General features: G+C 45.4%; 1 protein-coding gene across 2 annotated transcripts in view; it reads left to right on the top strand.

Annotated features, from left to right (window-relative positions):
- JARID2 (jumonji and AT-rich interaction domain containing 2) overlaps positions 1 to 16,217 on the top strand; it is a 202,810-nt gene that overhangs the window by 70,241 nt on the left and 116,352 nt on the right. The gene's annotated exons all lie outside the window — the stretch shown is intronic.

Below are 16,217 nucleotides of genomic sequence, written 5' to 3'. Positions count from 1 at the left end.
GCTTTGCCATGAACTCTCAACTCCATAAGGAGTAGCAGCGTGAAATCAGCTTTTGTATTTATTTTTTATTTTTTTATTAGCAGTTGCTGTTTGGGGCCAGATGCAGTAAATGGTTAGGTAGGCCTGTCCAGAAGCCATCTCACCACTGCAGCTCTGAAATTTTTGACAAATATATGTGAGGAGAAACGTGTCTGTGACAGTGGTCATCTTCAAGAAAGGATACGCTTTCTCTTGTGTGTGTTACTTATTGGTGCTACCTGATGGACGCTCTGGTGGCTTGATTTAATTTCCAATTCCTTCTAGATATTAGAATAAACTGCAGAGCGTCTCTCTCTGTGATTGACCTGCTTCTTTGACTTCTGAACGATGTCACATTTTAAATTGGGTATCACTGTTGTGGTGGATTTTTTTTTTTCATTCGGTTTATTAAGGGAAACAGAACTCATTCAGAATAATTTCTTCTGACAGATGGAGAAGAAGCAGGTCAGTGTTGGTTTATCTGTACACCCTAATTCATATTTGTTGTCTTATTTTAGAAGTTGAGCTATGTGGTCTTGATTGACGTGAAATCCTAGGATTCACTGACATGGAAAAAAAAAATTAAGTTGAAAGTCTCGGGTTGCTCGTGGGTATGGCAGCATCCTTCCCTAGTTTCTAGTTCACGAAGAAATCTGTGCAAAAGATTTGTTAACCCAGACGTAACCCTGTGCCCTCTTAGGTGAACTGAGATGCCCCAGCCGCTTGCTTTCTTTGCCTGTGAAGGCGAGGAGACGACACCAGTTTGTGGGAAACATCTGAAAAGGAGCGCCTGCTTTTAAATACTTGGCTTGTAAGAGTTGACTACTTTGCTCCTGAACTTGGTCTGATATTTTAAAAGGTGTGTTCTCCTTCGTGTTCCAAAATCTGGGGAAATGATGGCAAAGTGTGAATTCCCTTAGAGCTGTCTGGAACACCCTCCTTGGTGTTCCTCCTCCTACCATCCCCAGCAGCTCCCATACCCATCGGCAGATCTCGAGGCTGTTGGAAAGAGGGGAAGGAGCCTCAGAGCTAATTAAATTCCTGCAGGCTGAGCCGAGGAGCTGGTGGCCCTTCCCGGAGGAGCGGCGGGGCGCAGATGGGTCAGCCTCGGGCTGCCGGAGCGGGCGCAGGGCCCCGGACTCTCGGGTCTCGTTAATTCAGCTGCTGGCGGAGCGACTTGTTTTAATTAAGTCAAATTTACGTTTATGAACGCGGTGCGTAAGATAAATCTTGGGTTTGGGTCTGGCTTGGTGTCGCAGGCGCGGAAGCTGCCAGGAGAGCATCGCCTGCCTTCTTGCAGCTCGAGCCCGCTTCTGATAAGCGAGTAATTAACCAAATAGCCCCGCTTTTATTGCTCCGCCGCAGCAGCTGGGCCCCGCGAGCCGCTGGGTGAAAACGGAGAGAGAGACTCCTTCCATTTACTAATTGATTTCGCTCCCAAACTTCCGCAGTGGTGTTATTTTCAGCCACACGTAGCGAGAGAGATAAGGGAGAGAGGAGAGGGGGGGGGAACAAAGCAAAAAGCCACCGAAGCCATTTTGTCTGCTTCTTCCCAGACTTGTTCCCCTCCTGGCGGCTCGGATGTGGCTGCGGGCAGGGCTGTCTGTGCCCGGAGAGCTCCGTGCTTGGTGCCCTCCTCGTCTGCCTTTGCCATCCCCAGGCACCGGCCGCGGGGAGCAGTGCGGAGGGGTGCCCCTGGGGCTGGGTAGCGGGATGGGTTTCTGGTGCTGGGCACCCTGTTTTTGGGGGAATTGATGGCCCTTGGGGCTTGCAGCCTGCTGGGGAACGAGTGTGGAAGCGTGAAGAGGTGAGCAAGTTGTCTGTCTGTGAGAAGAGAAGGTGGCCAGTGTGGTTTGGCAGCTTGTGTTTCAGCTCGAGTGCTCCATCCCCGGTCCTGGGGACAATTTGGGAGTCACTTGTTCTGGATGCCCATTTCCATGCCCAACAAATTACTACGTCTGGACGTGGAGCAAAATCAAGGGAGCAGTTCAGCAGAGGTGGGTAAGCACGTGCCAGCTTCCAGAAAGTCCACGTAGCAGTGATTAATTCGTGGGTGAAACTGGACGTGGTGTTCGGCAGTGGCTGGCCGTACATGTGTTTTTGTTGCACGCTGTAATATGAAATCTTTTGACATCTGGGACTGCGTCAGGAGCTCGGCTGCGTCCTGCACACCCAGGCACTCGCAGCGAGTTTCCCCATGCTCTGCTGGCCCTCCATCAGTCCTCACCCTCTCTCTCCTCCCCACTCGGCATGTTCCCATCTACAAAGGCAGTGTCGTCTGGTTATGGTTCAAAGGTAAAAAATGCTCCCCACTTTGGTGTTTTGCCTAAAGCAAAGGCTCTGGTCGGACTTCTCTCATTCCCAGATCTTTTTTCTCCTCACATTTTCTTGGAGTATTTCATATTTCTCACCAGGCTGAGGCAAAATAGCTTCTTTGTGCATCAGTAACTTTGTGTTTAGCGCTAATATGCTCACTGCTCTTCCCTTCTTATTCCGTCTTTTATTTTACTCCCTTGCCCTTCTCCATTTTCCAAACACCAGCACTTTTCAGGTCAGAAAACAGTCCTCCGACAGGAATGAGGGTTTTGGTTTTCATAGGATGCAGGCTTTTATTTTGTGGGGATCTTCCTTGATTGCAATCCATGGCAAGAGTTTGAGGGTAGAAATGCAGGAAAAGGGAGCAAAGGGAATGATTGCTTGCAGAGTTGATTTTTTTTCTTTTTGTTACTTTCGCTGCCTTGATCTTGTGTGTAGTTTTGGTCTTTGAGCCAAATGGGCTATGCTGTGAAGTGTAATAGATAGAGAAAATGAAAACCCAAATGCTCTGAATGGTCTTTCATTAAGCTTTTTTTCCCCTGCGTTTCAAAATTTACCTAATCTGTAAATCAGTTTCCCTCTCTTCATGCTTTTGGCACCGTACCTTTTAGTGAGCCAGCCGAGGAGCTAAAGCAAAAGCATCGCGAGCATAGGAGGACGTTTTTCCTTGCCCCATGTGAACATCCCAGCTTTATTCTTGTGCTTTTTTCCCCCCCCTGCTATCCAAGGCTGGCTGTGGATGTTAAACACTGGGGGAGCTAAATAAGATTACAGCATTGCTTTGGTAACCTTTTGCAGTGAATGGGCAGTTGATCTGCCTATAATGTAAAGCACTTAATGTATTGAAGCATCTAAGAAAGCAAGCTAGTAGTTCACCACTTAAGAGTTCAATTCCTGGATAATAACATTTATTTGTAGGGAATAAAGAGTGAGTTCTGCGATGGCAAAGGAGACGTTGTCACTCAGAGTGTGGTCTTTTTATTAACCTCAGATTTATATGGTTAAGTAATTGGTGTATTAGTAACGTTTCTTGAGTGGTAAGGAGAGGAAAAAAAAATAAAAATCCAGCAACAGCTGTCTCTGCACAGCGTGCTGCTTGTTTGTTTGTCTGTACCAGGCTCTGGCTAGCAAATGGGCCACCGTAACAGGTCGGTGAGCTGAAGCTCAGTAGCCAGAAGCTTGAGACATCGCAGCTCACGTGCACCACATCCTGTATTTCTTCGCGTGTCCGCGTGTCTGTCCTTCTGCAGGCAGAGCAAAAGGTGGAGGAATGCCTGTAGAGAAGTGCTTCTTACTGAATCTTGCTTTCTTTGAATCAGTCAATGGGCAGACATTGCAGCTTTCTGCAATTTGTTGATGTCCCTGGCTTTCCATGGAAGTGGGACATATTTCTCCTGCACAGAGATTTGCATCTCATTAATGCACAGCTTGCTGGTAACGTGCAGGCCTACTGTCGTTGGACCTACTTCGTGTTCTCAGCATGATACTGTCCAGATTTTGAAACGAAGGAAAACTCTGGTTAATATTTCCATTTGCACTTTGTTTTTCCAATTTCCCTAACATTTTAAATTAGGAATGTCATAAACTTGGTATGAGGCTAAAAGTGTGTTACAAAATAAGAAAGGAGGGTATTTGTAAAAGGAAAAATATTTAATCTGTCTTCTTCATGGCCGTTTTCGAAAACCGAAGGTAAACGTGGTGAAATTGAGTGAATTTCTATTAAGCAGCCTCCTCTGCTTTCGTCTCACGTACTGAACAGACAATTGATGGCATATTTCCAGCTGGCAGAGCTGTCGAAAGGTAGCATGCAACTTCAACTCCATTCCCCCCCCCCCTTTCAACATATGATTGTGCGAGTCTGAGTAAATTCATCGGAGAGTAAATATTCATTCAGTATGTAAAATAAAGAATAAATCTGCAAGTTGGATTCAGCGAGTAAACAGATTATCGCACTACAGGGCTTTCTTCAGTGTGGCGGGCGCAGATTTTTCAACGCTGATGTGATGATCAACTTGCTATCCACTGCTACTTGCAGCCCTATAAGTCTCCTTTTTCTTTGCTTTTTAGGCTTTTTAGGGGGAGGAGGGGAGAGGCAGGAAAAGGGGTTAGCACAGCAAGTGCCACAAGCCATCCTGATGCATGCGTGGAAAAGCAGTCCATCTCCATTTGCTGTCTTTTTTCCTAAGTAGTGATGAAGTTGACTGCATTTTGGTGGTTTATGTTTTTTCCACATAAGACGCTTTGTTTGGGACTAACGAGGGTGTTCTGCGTTCGCTACTGGTTACGTCTTGATCGTGTTTTTCCAAGCACTGGCTGCTTGTCTGAGCGTTAGCAGCTTCTGGTGGTGTTCCCCTTGTAAAATAGTGGGAGGTGATAATCTGACCCAAATAAACAAGCGACAAACTCCTCTCGCCTGCCCGTCAAAGGGGTGGCTGAAAATCCTGCCTTTCCCATCCAGCCCCACAGCGCTGCTCGTGAGGACCGCTGCCAGTCCTGCTGCCAGCGAGGAGGCGGCGTGCCCTGGCTGAGGCAAAATTCATGGTTTGGACCAAAATAAGGGTGCAGACATCCCGGTGTCACTGCTACTCTTGGCTGTCGCCCTGCCCTCGGGCATCACAGCACATGGGGGATGCTCCAGGGGGCTGCAGCCCCCTGGTGTGGCCTACTCTTGGTGTAGGCCACACCAACTGTAGGATGCTTCCAGATCCAGGTGTGGTTTTCCTCGTGCCAACCCCAAACAAGCCACGGTGCTGCCTGTGGGTTAGTTTAGTCACACAGCAGCGACAAAAATCATTGAATTGCTCTTTCCTGACATGTACTCGTGGAGTGGAGCTGGTGTAAATTTAGTCAGTTCACTTTGTTGAGTATCGGGAGCAGTGTGATATGTAAATAAAGCTTTATCAGACCAGATAGATTTAAAATTCCACAGTTGGTGAGGAAGCGTTAGCAGCGTAATATAATACAAATATTTACACAGTAACTTCTAAGTCTTCAATAAGTGCTTAATATTTGAAATATGTGTTGTGAAAACATTGACTGATTAAGCCGTACCATTGCCGCTACATCTGTATGCAGCGACGTGCCATCGCTGGGACGCGGAGGGAGGAGCAGGTCACCCGGCGGTGCAGAGGCATTTCAGCCAGTCACACCTTTATTTTTTTTATTTTTTTCCCCTTTAAATTAGGACATGCTCTCCCAGGGACGCTGGGCTCCAGCCCTCCGTGCTGTTGGAGCCCAAATGCTGCCTCTTTTCCTATCGCAGGCTGATGCAAAGAGCAGGTGACTTCCTCAGAAGCTGCTGCTGGGGACTGCTGCTCGGGATGGTTTAGCAGGCAGGTGATGCTCTGTGAGGCTCATCCAAAAAGGTCCATCCCCAAGGTGAGGCTGCAGCACCTGCCCATCCCAGTGACATGAACAGGACGATGGCAGTGACCTTCGCTGTTGCAAACGGCGAGGTGTTGGGACTTGCAGGCAGATGATGCAAGTCTCGTACGGCTCATGATGTTTTTGCAAGGCTAAGAGCAAATAATCTTGAAATGAGCTGGCAGTTTTATGATTGGGTTTTACGAGCTTTTATGATGTTTATAATCTGACATTGAACTCACGGTTTAAGAGGTGAAAGGTTTAAAGGAACACAGCAAAGGCGTGCCACTAAATTTCTTCTGGGTATAATTTTAATGTGCATCTTCGGTGCTCCTTCCCTGATGCGGTGGGTTTGCTGAAGTAGGAGCGAAGCACTTCACAGGGCTTGTCACTGAGAAAAACCCACTGACTCCATCCTCACTGCGAGCTGAACAGAAGAGGGAGGTGCTTGAAGAGGAGAAGTGATTTGGTCTCATGTAAGGAAAGGCACGGACTAGAGGCAGCTGCCTTGTGTAGTGTGACTGCTGTGGTCCCCAAGTGCTGTCACTGCGTTTCTGCTGAAACCTCAGCCACAAAAACCTTGTATGTTGTTCATGTCCATTTGTTGTCTTGTTTTTCCCTGATGCTAGTAAACACCGGGTCCCTGGTGAGCTTAAAACTCAAATTCTAAAATGATGACGTTTTCCCTCTGGTTCTTCTGGAGAAAATGATTAAACTGTGCCTCTTCCTCATCCCGAGGCTCTGCTCTTCTCAGGGATGTTTGCTTTGGAGGTCCTGCCTGCAGAAGACCCACCGAAACCTGCGATGCTTTTTGCACCCGTGCAGCACGAGCCCCTTCGTGCTCGAGCTGGCCGTTCCCCTTCTCTCCTGTTGCTCTGCAGGCTTGTGGAGCAGCAGGTTTGCTGTTGGCTAGCTTCTTGAGGTTTCTGCCGTGCACAGTGCTGTATTTGTCTCCTGGTTCTTAGCTTTGTAATGTTTTGCCTTTGCTTGCTGCAGAAGGCATAAACAAGCCTGTCAAAAGACTTGTTTAGCGCGCAGATTCTGTGGGGGTGGCTGGCAGCCTGAGACCCTAAAATAGATCCAGCAATGAACTGAATGGCTCGAAACCCTGCGAATTTAATTTGATCTCTCCCGTTGCCTTAAATATTGGGACTGAATGAGGATTTCTCTAACAGAACAGAAGGTGAACATGTTGGTATGTGACAGTAATAGAAGAAGGGTCCAGACCTGCTGTCATTGAGACAGTCTTCTGCGCTCGGAGGCTGGGCTTGGCCGCTGGGTAGTGGCTTTGGCGCTGCAAATCACAGCACCTGAGTGCTGCGTGCTATGGTTTTACAGCAAGCAGGGGGTTGTTCTGAAATGCTTACCCCCTGCTTACCCCCTTCAGACCCATTGTTCTGAAATGGGTCCCGCTGTGGGATTGTCACCATAGGGAAACCTAGAGCAGTCACTCATGGCTTTAGCTTCCGTTTTGTGCTACCTTTTGCAAATGAAGGAGAAAAAAAAAAAAGCTGCAAAATCACTAGTGGGCTCGTTTTTTTTCTTTATTTTATTTTTTTCCTTCTCCATCCCCCCCTTTTCCTTTCCCTTTTCATGTAGCACCATGCCGTTTGTAATATCATAGCTGGGTTTTTCAGTTGTGGTGGTGTGAAGGTAACAATGATTTGGCTTCGACGTGCCGTAACAGCTGCAGAATTCATTGGAGCTTAGAAGCCTGTGAGTTATAGCTGTGATGCCATTTACAGCTTTTATGGAAAAGCTCTTAAATTTGTGAAACGTGTTACTTTTTGAAGTGCATTATATTTGTAATTTGAATTCTCTAAAATCCTCTCTGCGAAAAAAATAGCTTTGAAAATCTCCCTCTCCCCGCTAAAAACACGGGGAACTCTTAACAGTCGGGGAAGCGAGTCTCTTAAATTGAGTGATAGAACACAAAGATGGATTTGTAAGTGCTAAAATGTCAATTAGTGCACTTAAAAGCTTAATGGTTGTCTTTGATGTGCTTCTAATATCTTCCGTAAAGTTTGAATGTTGCCATTGATCAGGGAGCGGAGGAGGGATGAGGGAATTGAACGCCAAACAAAACAGCACTTGCCAAGCCGAGGGGCTTGTTCTGTGCCGCGAGATGCTCACCGAGACCCAGACTCCAGGCAGCAGGAGCTGTGCCAGCCTGGGCACCGCTGTCGCCACTGCCCTGGGCTGTGCCATGAGAAACCTGCAGCAGAGAGAGAGAGAAGCGATTGTGCCACCACAGTGGAAGTTCTCACGCAGATCTAAAATAGGAAGCCAGCTTTTAAATTTATTTTTAATATTAATAATGAGGGGAAAAGATCATGGAGATCATGGAAAGGTCAAAACTTCATTATGTTTTTCCTTATCAGCTCAACGTAGATCCTGTTGTTGTGAAACACCTGTGTGTTTAAAAAAACATGCTGTGCAATTAGGAAAATCTGCTATCTCCATAAAAGGTTTTTTTTTTGTTTGTTCATTTTCCCAAGAAAAAGCTCCCTACCTGTTCTTTACCTTCTTATTTAGGTGTTCCGAGAACATGTAGTGTGGCTTCACGAGTCACACAAGATCTTACAGCTACCAGGAGCTACCTGCTGTTCTTGTAAATTTTAGTGGGAATTTGCACACGGCAGAGTAGCGTGCTTTGGTGTTTAAAATTAAAAAAAAAATAAAAAATAGCTGCTTAAAATTCTTGGCTGCAGTACCCCGGGCAATGGGCTGCAAGTTCAGTTCCAGGTAATGTCCTTTACCCTCCTCTGGCAATGATTAAAATGTTTTGCAGACCTTCGAGGAAGTTGCCCACGCGCATTCATCTGATCTGTTACTGACCGATAGCCTCGTGGAGCAAATGCTTTTTTTTTATTATTTGCTTTTCTGCGCTGCTAAGTAGCATCGTTTGTTTGCCGAGGAGTATTTTGGAAGTCAAATGCATGTAATAGTGAAGGATGAGATGAGCTTGGGAAAACTTGAGAGTGCAGCCTGTCTTCCATTATATAGCTTAACTTTATGCTGAAGATTTGCTGATGTAACTAAACTGACCCAAAAATACACCTAGCTTCTACCTAGAGAGTCTCCTCATATGTCTTCTTTAATTGGCTTCTGAGTGGAGGGTACAGGTTCAGTTCACTTCTCCTGGCCCTAAAGGATATTCTGCCAGCTGGGAATGTAAACAAGGACGAAAGGTGTCTGATAAAAATCTTGCTTTTTGGGTAGAACAGCAAGTAAAATCAACATGTCATGCTCTTAGCCCAATATCAGCATGTCCGTCTTAGGAGTCTCTGTCAATACAGCTGATTTTTTCCCCGTCCGGTTGAGTAAAATTGATTCAGTTCAGGCAGGCGTGCAGATCAGGCCTCAATATCCTGAGATTTCCTGCCAGGAGGTTCAGCACGTCCGTCTCTGCCGTTGCCCTTTCTGGGTGTGAGGGCTGATAAAAAGGTGGGGGACTGTTTTTGTTTTTTTTAACTCTTCTTCTAAACCCGGTGAGGGGCCACAGGCCCACGGACACATCCCATTTCCTATGGGCATAGCTATCCTTAAATAATGTAGCTAAACCTTATAGTCTTTGGACTGTGTATTTATTTCAGTGTAGCATTTATTTTGGCAGATGCCCTTTTTGCTGTGACGAGCTACTCTACTCTAGGTGAGCAAACCTTCTCCTATAGTTGGCTTCATCATCCAGGTGCTGAATTCCTCCATGGAAACGAGGGAAGCACTGACCTCGTGTCATAGTGGTGTGGGTAGGCAGGATTTCTGCTGGACATGGTGACAGTGCTCCAGCTCCTCTAAAATAGTGGTACCACTGACCTGTGGGATGCCAAAAATTAGATCTCTTTGCCTCTACCACTTCTACAAGGATTTTAGGTTAAATTTGTAACGTGCCAGTTGGCTTTCTCTCTTCCCTACTACCAAAACACTATTTTGGCATGCAAAAGTGGTTAGGATTTCTCAAGTCAAGGATCAGCTTTGCTGTTTAAGGATGGGAAAAGGCCTTTAGATAATTAGTGCTGTGCAGCAAAATTGGATTAGCCATATTAGAGTTCACATCTGTAGGTCCTATTACCCAACGTTTAAACTGCAAAAATCACTTTTTATTGGACTGTATTCATGCGGTTGCATACTGGAACTTATAAAAATATGAACTGAATCAGAATGAAATTAATTAGAATATATTTGAATTTAATTATCTCGAGCTGCTGAATGCTCTTTGTGCATACTGGGTTTTATATGTATATCTGAAGTGTGCTTGGTGGAGAGTTTTAATTAGAACTGGAGACAGAATATTTGGAATGTGAAATTTATAAATTGTATTTTTAACCAGGAGCGCGAAGGTTTTCTGGAGCTCGCTCTCATTCCTCGCTTCTCTCTTTCTCTCTTCCTAATAAGCTACTTTTATGTTCAAATTAATACCAGACCCTTAAAAAGCAAATCCTGCTGTGGTTCTCGGTCTTCTGCAGCGTGATCAGAATTGTCAGATCAACAGCTGCAGGAGATTTTTTACCTTTGTGTTTAATGGCTCGTACCGCTCTGTTCTTCCACTGTGCCATTTAACCATAAAAGTACAGGACTGTGGATGTCACAGTACATGTGGCTGCCTTGACTACTGTCTCAGATGTCTGACATGCCAAGGCTCAAAGAGCTGATTTGGCAGCTGCCCAGCAGATTTTTATAAAGGCTCGGTTGGTGGCCAGAAACCCAGGCTGTCAGAGTTGTGTTATGCAATAAATTGTTTTTCAGCAGAAGTTTCTAATCCAATTTCAGCTGTAGTTTCTTCGTTGTCTGCAATCAAAGATAAGTATGCGTTATTTCATGGCGCTTCAGAGAAGCTGAGACGTGCCGTGTGAGTGTCCCCCAGCAGGTTGGTTTGTGTGTTTTTCCTTTAAAAAGGATTTAGACGTGTTCACCTACATGGGAGAAACGATGCTTAAATTATTTTGGTTTCTACGGGGGAGGCGTGCATTTGTTTGTGTGCAGCATACCCATTTGAAGATGATTCAACCTTTTTTCTCTCTTTTTTTTTTTTTTTCCTCAAGGGAGTGCCAAATAAGGAACTGATTTCTGAAGTCAGAGCTTTTCATTTGGGTGTAAATTGGTTGCAAACAATAGACCGTACCTTGTCAGGCTTCGACCTATCTAAAACCGTGTAGGTTGTGTCCCTCTAACAGAAATACCCCACTTTCACTTCCCTAAAGTGAACTACTCTGGTTTCCACTTCAGCACTGTGGGAAAAGCTGGTGTGGTTCATTGGAAGGCAGACGGATGTCAGGGTCTACAGCAGCACAGAACAGATTGCTGCTAAATTGTGCCCCCGTCCCTTCCTCTGTGCTCCAGCAGTAGCTCCTCTAGGGTCGGCAATGAGGGAGCTGATCCGACTGGAAATAATCATTTTTCTTGTCTTGAGGTTTTGATAGTTTCCCCAGTCAGGCTGGTCGAATGGCCACGTAAGGGCTGGCTTTGGCATCGCACCCCAATTTGGGGCAGGGTGGTGTTGCTTACTGACCATGAAAACCGCTCCCCAAGTCTGAGTAACACCTCCTGGTGTTACGGCTTTCTCCCAACTCTCTGCCACCCTTGGCTGTTCACAACTTCCTTGCGAATGCTGCCAGGTCCCGTCGGAGCCCGAAACTCCATCCCTATGGATGCCAAGTGATCGATCAGCTTCCTGCTACGACTCTGCAGGGTTGTAACTTGGGAGTAAATGCTGTCAGTAAGAGATGATTTGAGGTCACCTTCTGCTCTACATTGATAAACGAGGAAACTTTAGACCTGGATTTGCTTTGAATTTGTTTGGGTTTGCTTTTTTCTTTTTTTTTTTCTTTTTTTTTTTTCTTCTCTCAAGTGTTTATCTTGGCAGACCAACAAGGGAAGCAGTTGATGTCTTGTAAGCTTTCACTAGTTTCATATTGAGTAGTGGTTTTCTAAAGGTGCAGGCACACAGCTGAGGCCTCTGAGCTTATGTAGAAGAGCCAATTAACACAGGAACCCCACACTTTTAAGTATTTTATTTTTAGACCTAAGACAAAGTTAAGAATTATTTTTTTGTGCCTTAATTTTGGGAGCCTGCATTAAGTCACTAGCGACTTATGTTTGGATAGAAAACATCGGCTGTATTTCCTCTACCTTCGTGTGTTCTTGCGAGAGCAGGTTGAAGCTCACTGGGCTCAAAAATGCCTGAGGCCTTCAGTGACCCAAAAACAGAGCATTTCTCAGCCATGCTGCTCTTACAAGAATTTGGTCTAAAAGGAGGAAACACAATCCCCGGTGCGGCAGGAGGCAGCAAATTTGTGCTAACCAACAGAGACTGCAGGGGTTGAAAGCTGCAAGGGGAGTACAAAAAAAATGGAATAAGAGAGATTTTTTTTTTATTTTCCTTCGTTGTTTCTTTGCCTTGTTAACATCAGCTCTGCAAGTCAAGAGCTATAACGTAATACGGGTTCTTTGGGGAAGTTGTTTGGAATTACTAGGAAAAACGTTGCTATAATTATCAGATGCACTTAATGCTATAACAGAACCATTAATAAAGAAAATTTCCCCTTTCCTCATGTTAGTTAGCACATTTTTAAAACATGACCTATTTTCCTAAACTAGACAGAACAGATTACATTTTCCAGAAGGCATGAGTCACTGTGCTATAAAGTCTCCAAGCCGTATCAATCTTCATCAACTTAAGCCATTCATGAGGTTTTATTTTTTCTCACTGAATATAAGCAGTTTGTTTTAAATGAGAAACTGCTACATCCTCTCCGGATAGTTAAACTTGATTAAAAGGTTAAATATTAAGTAAGTGTGAACTTTATTCTGCGGGGAGGAGGGAGTGGGGAGACCTTGATAGTAAGCAAAAGGCTGCAAGGATGCTGCTTAGGATATGTATGGGGATACCCAATTTGCACGGTACTGTGCTGGGCTGTAAGAAGTCTAAGCGGCATGATAGCAGCCAGAAGGAGTAGAAAATCTTTATTTATACCTCTTCATTTGAATAAATTAGTCTGATTTTAAATTGTTGGGCTGAAAGCTTGGAGTTTCGGCTGAGAACAGTTTTTGCTGTCTGGTCGTGGAAAGCCCTCGTGCCCTTGCACGTTACACAGAGAGGGAGTTAGCACCGTTGAGCTGAAGCAGGGGTTTTCCTGTGCCAGTCGGATGCTGATGGGAGCAGATGCATGTTCAGGGCGATCAAAAGGCTGGTGGGACTTTGTGATGCAACGGAGACCTCTGCCAACGCGGCAGGGGAAGTCCGTGTGTTCGTCGAGTAGTAAGACTTTGCACTTTCTCAAGAGGTTCACCCTGTGCTGTTCGTGTGCAGGGGAAGTGGGATCAGTAAATGAATAAGCATGCTAATCACTCGCAGCGGTGGTAACTTGCCCAAGACTGCACGGGAGATCTCTTTCAGTCTTGGAAGTCATATCTAGGTTTTCCACCTATTTCTCTTAGGTCTGCTTTCCCTTGTAGAGAAAAACAGGTCTAGCTGTTTTCCATAGATAATATACAGCCAAAAGGCAAAATCTGTTGCAGGTCTTGAATGTAGTAAACAAACATTTCCATTTTGGTCCTTCAACTGAAAAGTAATTTATATGATCTCTGAAAATGTGTTGTCTGTTTTTCATGCAAGAGACAGATTTTTGTTTCGTTGCTAACTAAACACAGGAAAAAAAAAAAAAAAAGAGAGAAAAAAACCCTTTGAAATAGTTTTCCTTAAAAAATATCCTTGAGGAAAGGGTAGAAGCTTGTGGTTTATTTTTCCCATTGCTTCAAAATGACCTTCTTACGTCTGCGGGAAAGACTCTCTGGGGGCTGTTGAACCATGAAAGCATATTCATTTAGGGCACTGGGTGCCACAGTGATTTTAACTGAGCATTGGCTACAGTGCTGGAAAAAGAAAAAAGAGAGGGTTTGTGTTTTGTTGTTTTGCTTTCTGCAACCTGGTATGAAGAAATGGGGTCAGGAGATGCGTGCTTGGGAAAGACCCAAAGAGGGAGCTGGAAATACGCCAGCCGCTCTGAGTCATAACACACATGCTTATAAGTATCTTTGTACCTTACAAAGTCCTGACTTTTCAAATAAAACCATCACTGCTGTTAAAGTATTTACATAAAGTAAAACAAATAGCTTTGAGTGCTCGATGCATTCTCCCTTGTTCCAGCCCTGTTTTACCCTGTGAACTGTGGCTCCTGTTTGCTTAAGGCAAGGCTGGGCCAGCCTGGAGAACGTGATACCTGGTGATGAATGAATGGAGAAACGCGTGTCACGTGTATGCATGTGCTCGGGATGCTTGCTGCGGAGCAGCACAGCACACCACAGTGCATGCTGCTTCAGGGTGACACCTCGCCTGCCCGGGAGGCGGCACGAGGCCTGCCTCTCCTGTCTTTTTTTGGGGGTTAACTTCAGAAATAGGAAGCCTGCATGCAGGCCACGTGCACGAGACAGACAGCTGAGCTGCAGTGGGCAGATGCCAAGCTGTAGGTGAAGGGTGAAAGATATGGGTGGTACACATTTCGATCCTGTTTCACATGTACACACATATATATTGATTAATGTTATTTATATGTGCATTTCTATAGTTATATTTATGTGTATTATATATTAATTCATACATATTTATATGTACATGTATATATGCACTAAAATATATATGAGTGTTATATGTCTTAAGTATTCTATACATTTAATACGTGTATAGTAAAAACACGCAGAAATATAGAGTTCTTCCCACATTAGGAGTCTGTAGAGATGCTGTTCTCCATACATCATCTCCGAAGCCGTGGAGCTGGAGGCAAGCTCGCAGTCAGGCTGGACAGAGAGGGCTGCCCTGCCATCCATAACAGAGTCCTGTGCACGAGCATACCACGTAGGTCAGTGGAGGTTGTGCTCATGCCCGTCCCCTCATATTGAACTTGCTGACCTGTCACTTGGCTGCCCTGCTAGCTGAAGTTCAGATATAAATGTACAACATGCAGTTTCCCAGAAATGGCATAACAAAGAAGGTGGCATGGTTGAATTTTTTTTTTTTTTTTTAGAAGTTTAAAGGAAATGATGCAGTTTTCTTTTTTAATTCTGCCCCAGGGTTTACCTGGTTGTTTTCTTCCTTTTTTTTTTTTTTTTTTTTTAAAAATATCAAGTCTATGAGCTAATCTTGCAACCAAACCAAGAGGTAAAGATCTTCTAGACTGTCCTTCTGCACAACAAAAGCTATGAGCTTGCAGTGATGAATATACTGTTTAAGATGCTATTTGGTGCTTTTTTGGGTCTAAGTCAATAACAGGCAATCCATTGGTTCCCCATAAGTTGTTTCAGTGTCTAATTACTTGCACAGTTAAAGAAATTGTTCTGTAATTCCAACTTAAATTTTTCTGACTTCGAGTTCCAGCTGTTGGATGATATTATACCCCTCTCTGTCAGCCTCGAGAGCCATCTATTATCAAATTTCTGCTCCCTGTGGAAATGTTTAAAGGCAGCGATCAAGTCAGTCCCTTTGAGGGTTGTTGGTTTTTTTTTTTGGTGTTGTTTTTTTATGGGGGGAAGTTACATACATTAAATTCCTCCAGGCTTTTACTTGAGGGTATTTCTGAAGAGTTCTGGGTGCACGCGCGTCGCTTTGCTGCGGTGAGGCAACTCTTCCAGCTGGCTGTGGGAGCGTGGAGCAGGGCGCGCTGTGGCTCTCCCTCGGTGGTGTGGCGAGGCAGAGACGATCTGACCCATGTAATTATGGTTAAATGTGTCGGGAGCCGGAGCTGCTTCTCTGCAAGAGCCCAGCTGGGTGCCGAGTCAGCTGCTCTCCGGCTTGTGGCTGCTTTTGTGCTGCACGCTAGAGGGGTGATGCAGTCGATGATTGTGAAAGATTTTTATTGCTCCTACATATGGAGCCACATAAATGTGGGCATTGGCACTGGCTTAGCCCCTTATTTTGCTGACCTTGGATAACACAGTGTTGGAGAGCTTGAGGTCTTTTTTCGGGCCGGGCAATGGGAGCTGGGAAAGCCCACAACAAAGTGGCGTCGGCAGGATGGAGACTGCAGCCTCGGCACGGCTGGGATGGCAGAGGCTGTGATGTGGAGAGACTCCTCTGTAAACAGTTGTGTTGAGACTGCTGCTCTTACAGATGTGGGGATGAGGCCAACACGGTTCACCCTTGTTTTGCAGCCCCGCAACTTAGGAGCACTGTGAAATGTGGCTGCGTCACTTCAGGGGTTGCCGAAAGAGGTCTTTGTTCCCATCTCCTGGTGACACCATGGCCCTTCTTCAGGCACCATGGAGGTTGTGTTGTCCCTCCAGAAATCAGGTGCCGGCCACGTGCTGTCCTTTCACACATGCATCTGGGGAGAGGGAGATGACCTTGGGCTGTTTACAGAAATATTTCAGAAAGGTGGCTGAAAGGAGATCGTAAAGTCTCTCATGTGGTGGTCGTCTCCTTGCCTCCTGAGTGAAGGCTGCAACCAGCGTGGCCCAGGGACTCGGTTGTGCGCTCCAAAGGTGACTTGTCCCTGCTGCCACCTGGTCAGTGAGTGCCCAGAGAACGG

This window comes from Anas platyrhynchos, chromosome 2, assembly GCF_047663525.1.
Source record: "Anas platyrhynchos isolate ZD024472 breed Pekin duck chromosome 2, IASCAAS_PekinDuck_T2T, whole genome shotgun sequence".
In the NCBI taxonomy this organism is placed as follows: domain Eukaryota; kingdom Metazoa; phylum Chordata; class Aves; order Anseriformes; family Anatidae; genus Anas; species Anas platyrhynchos.
Note: the sequence above shows the minus strand (reverse complement) of the source record. Positions and strands in the feature narration are given on the sequence as shown.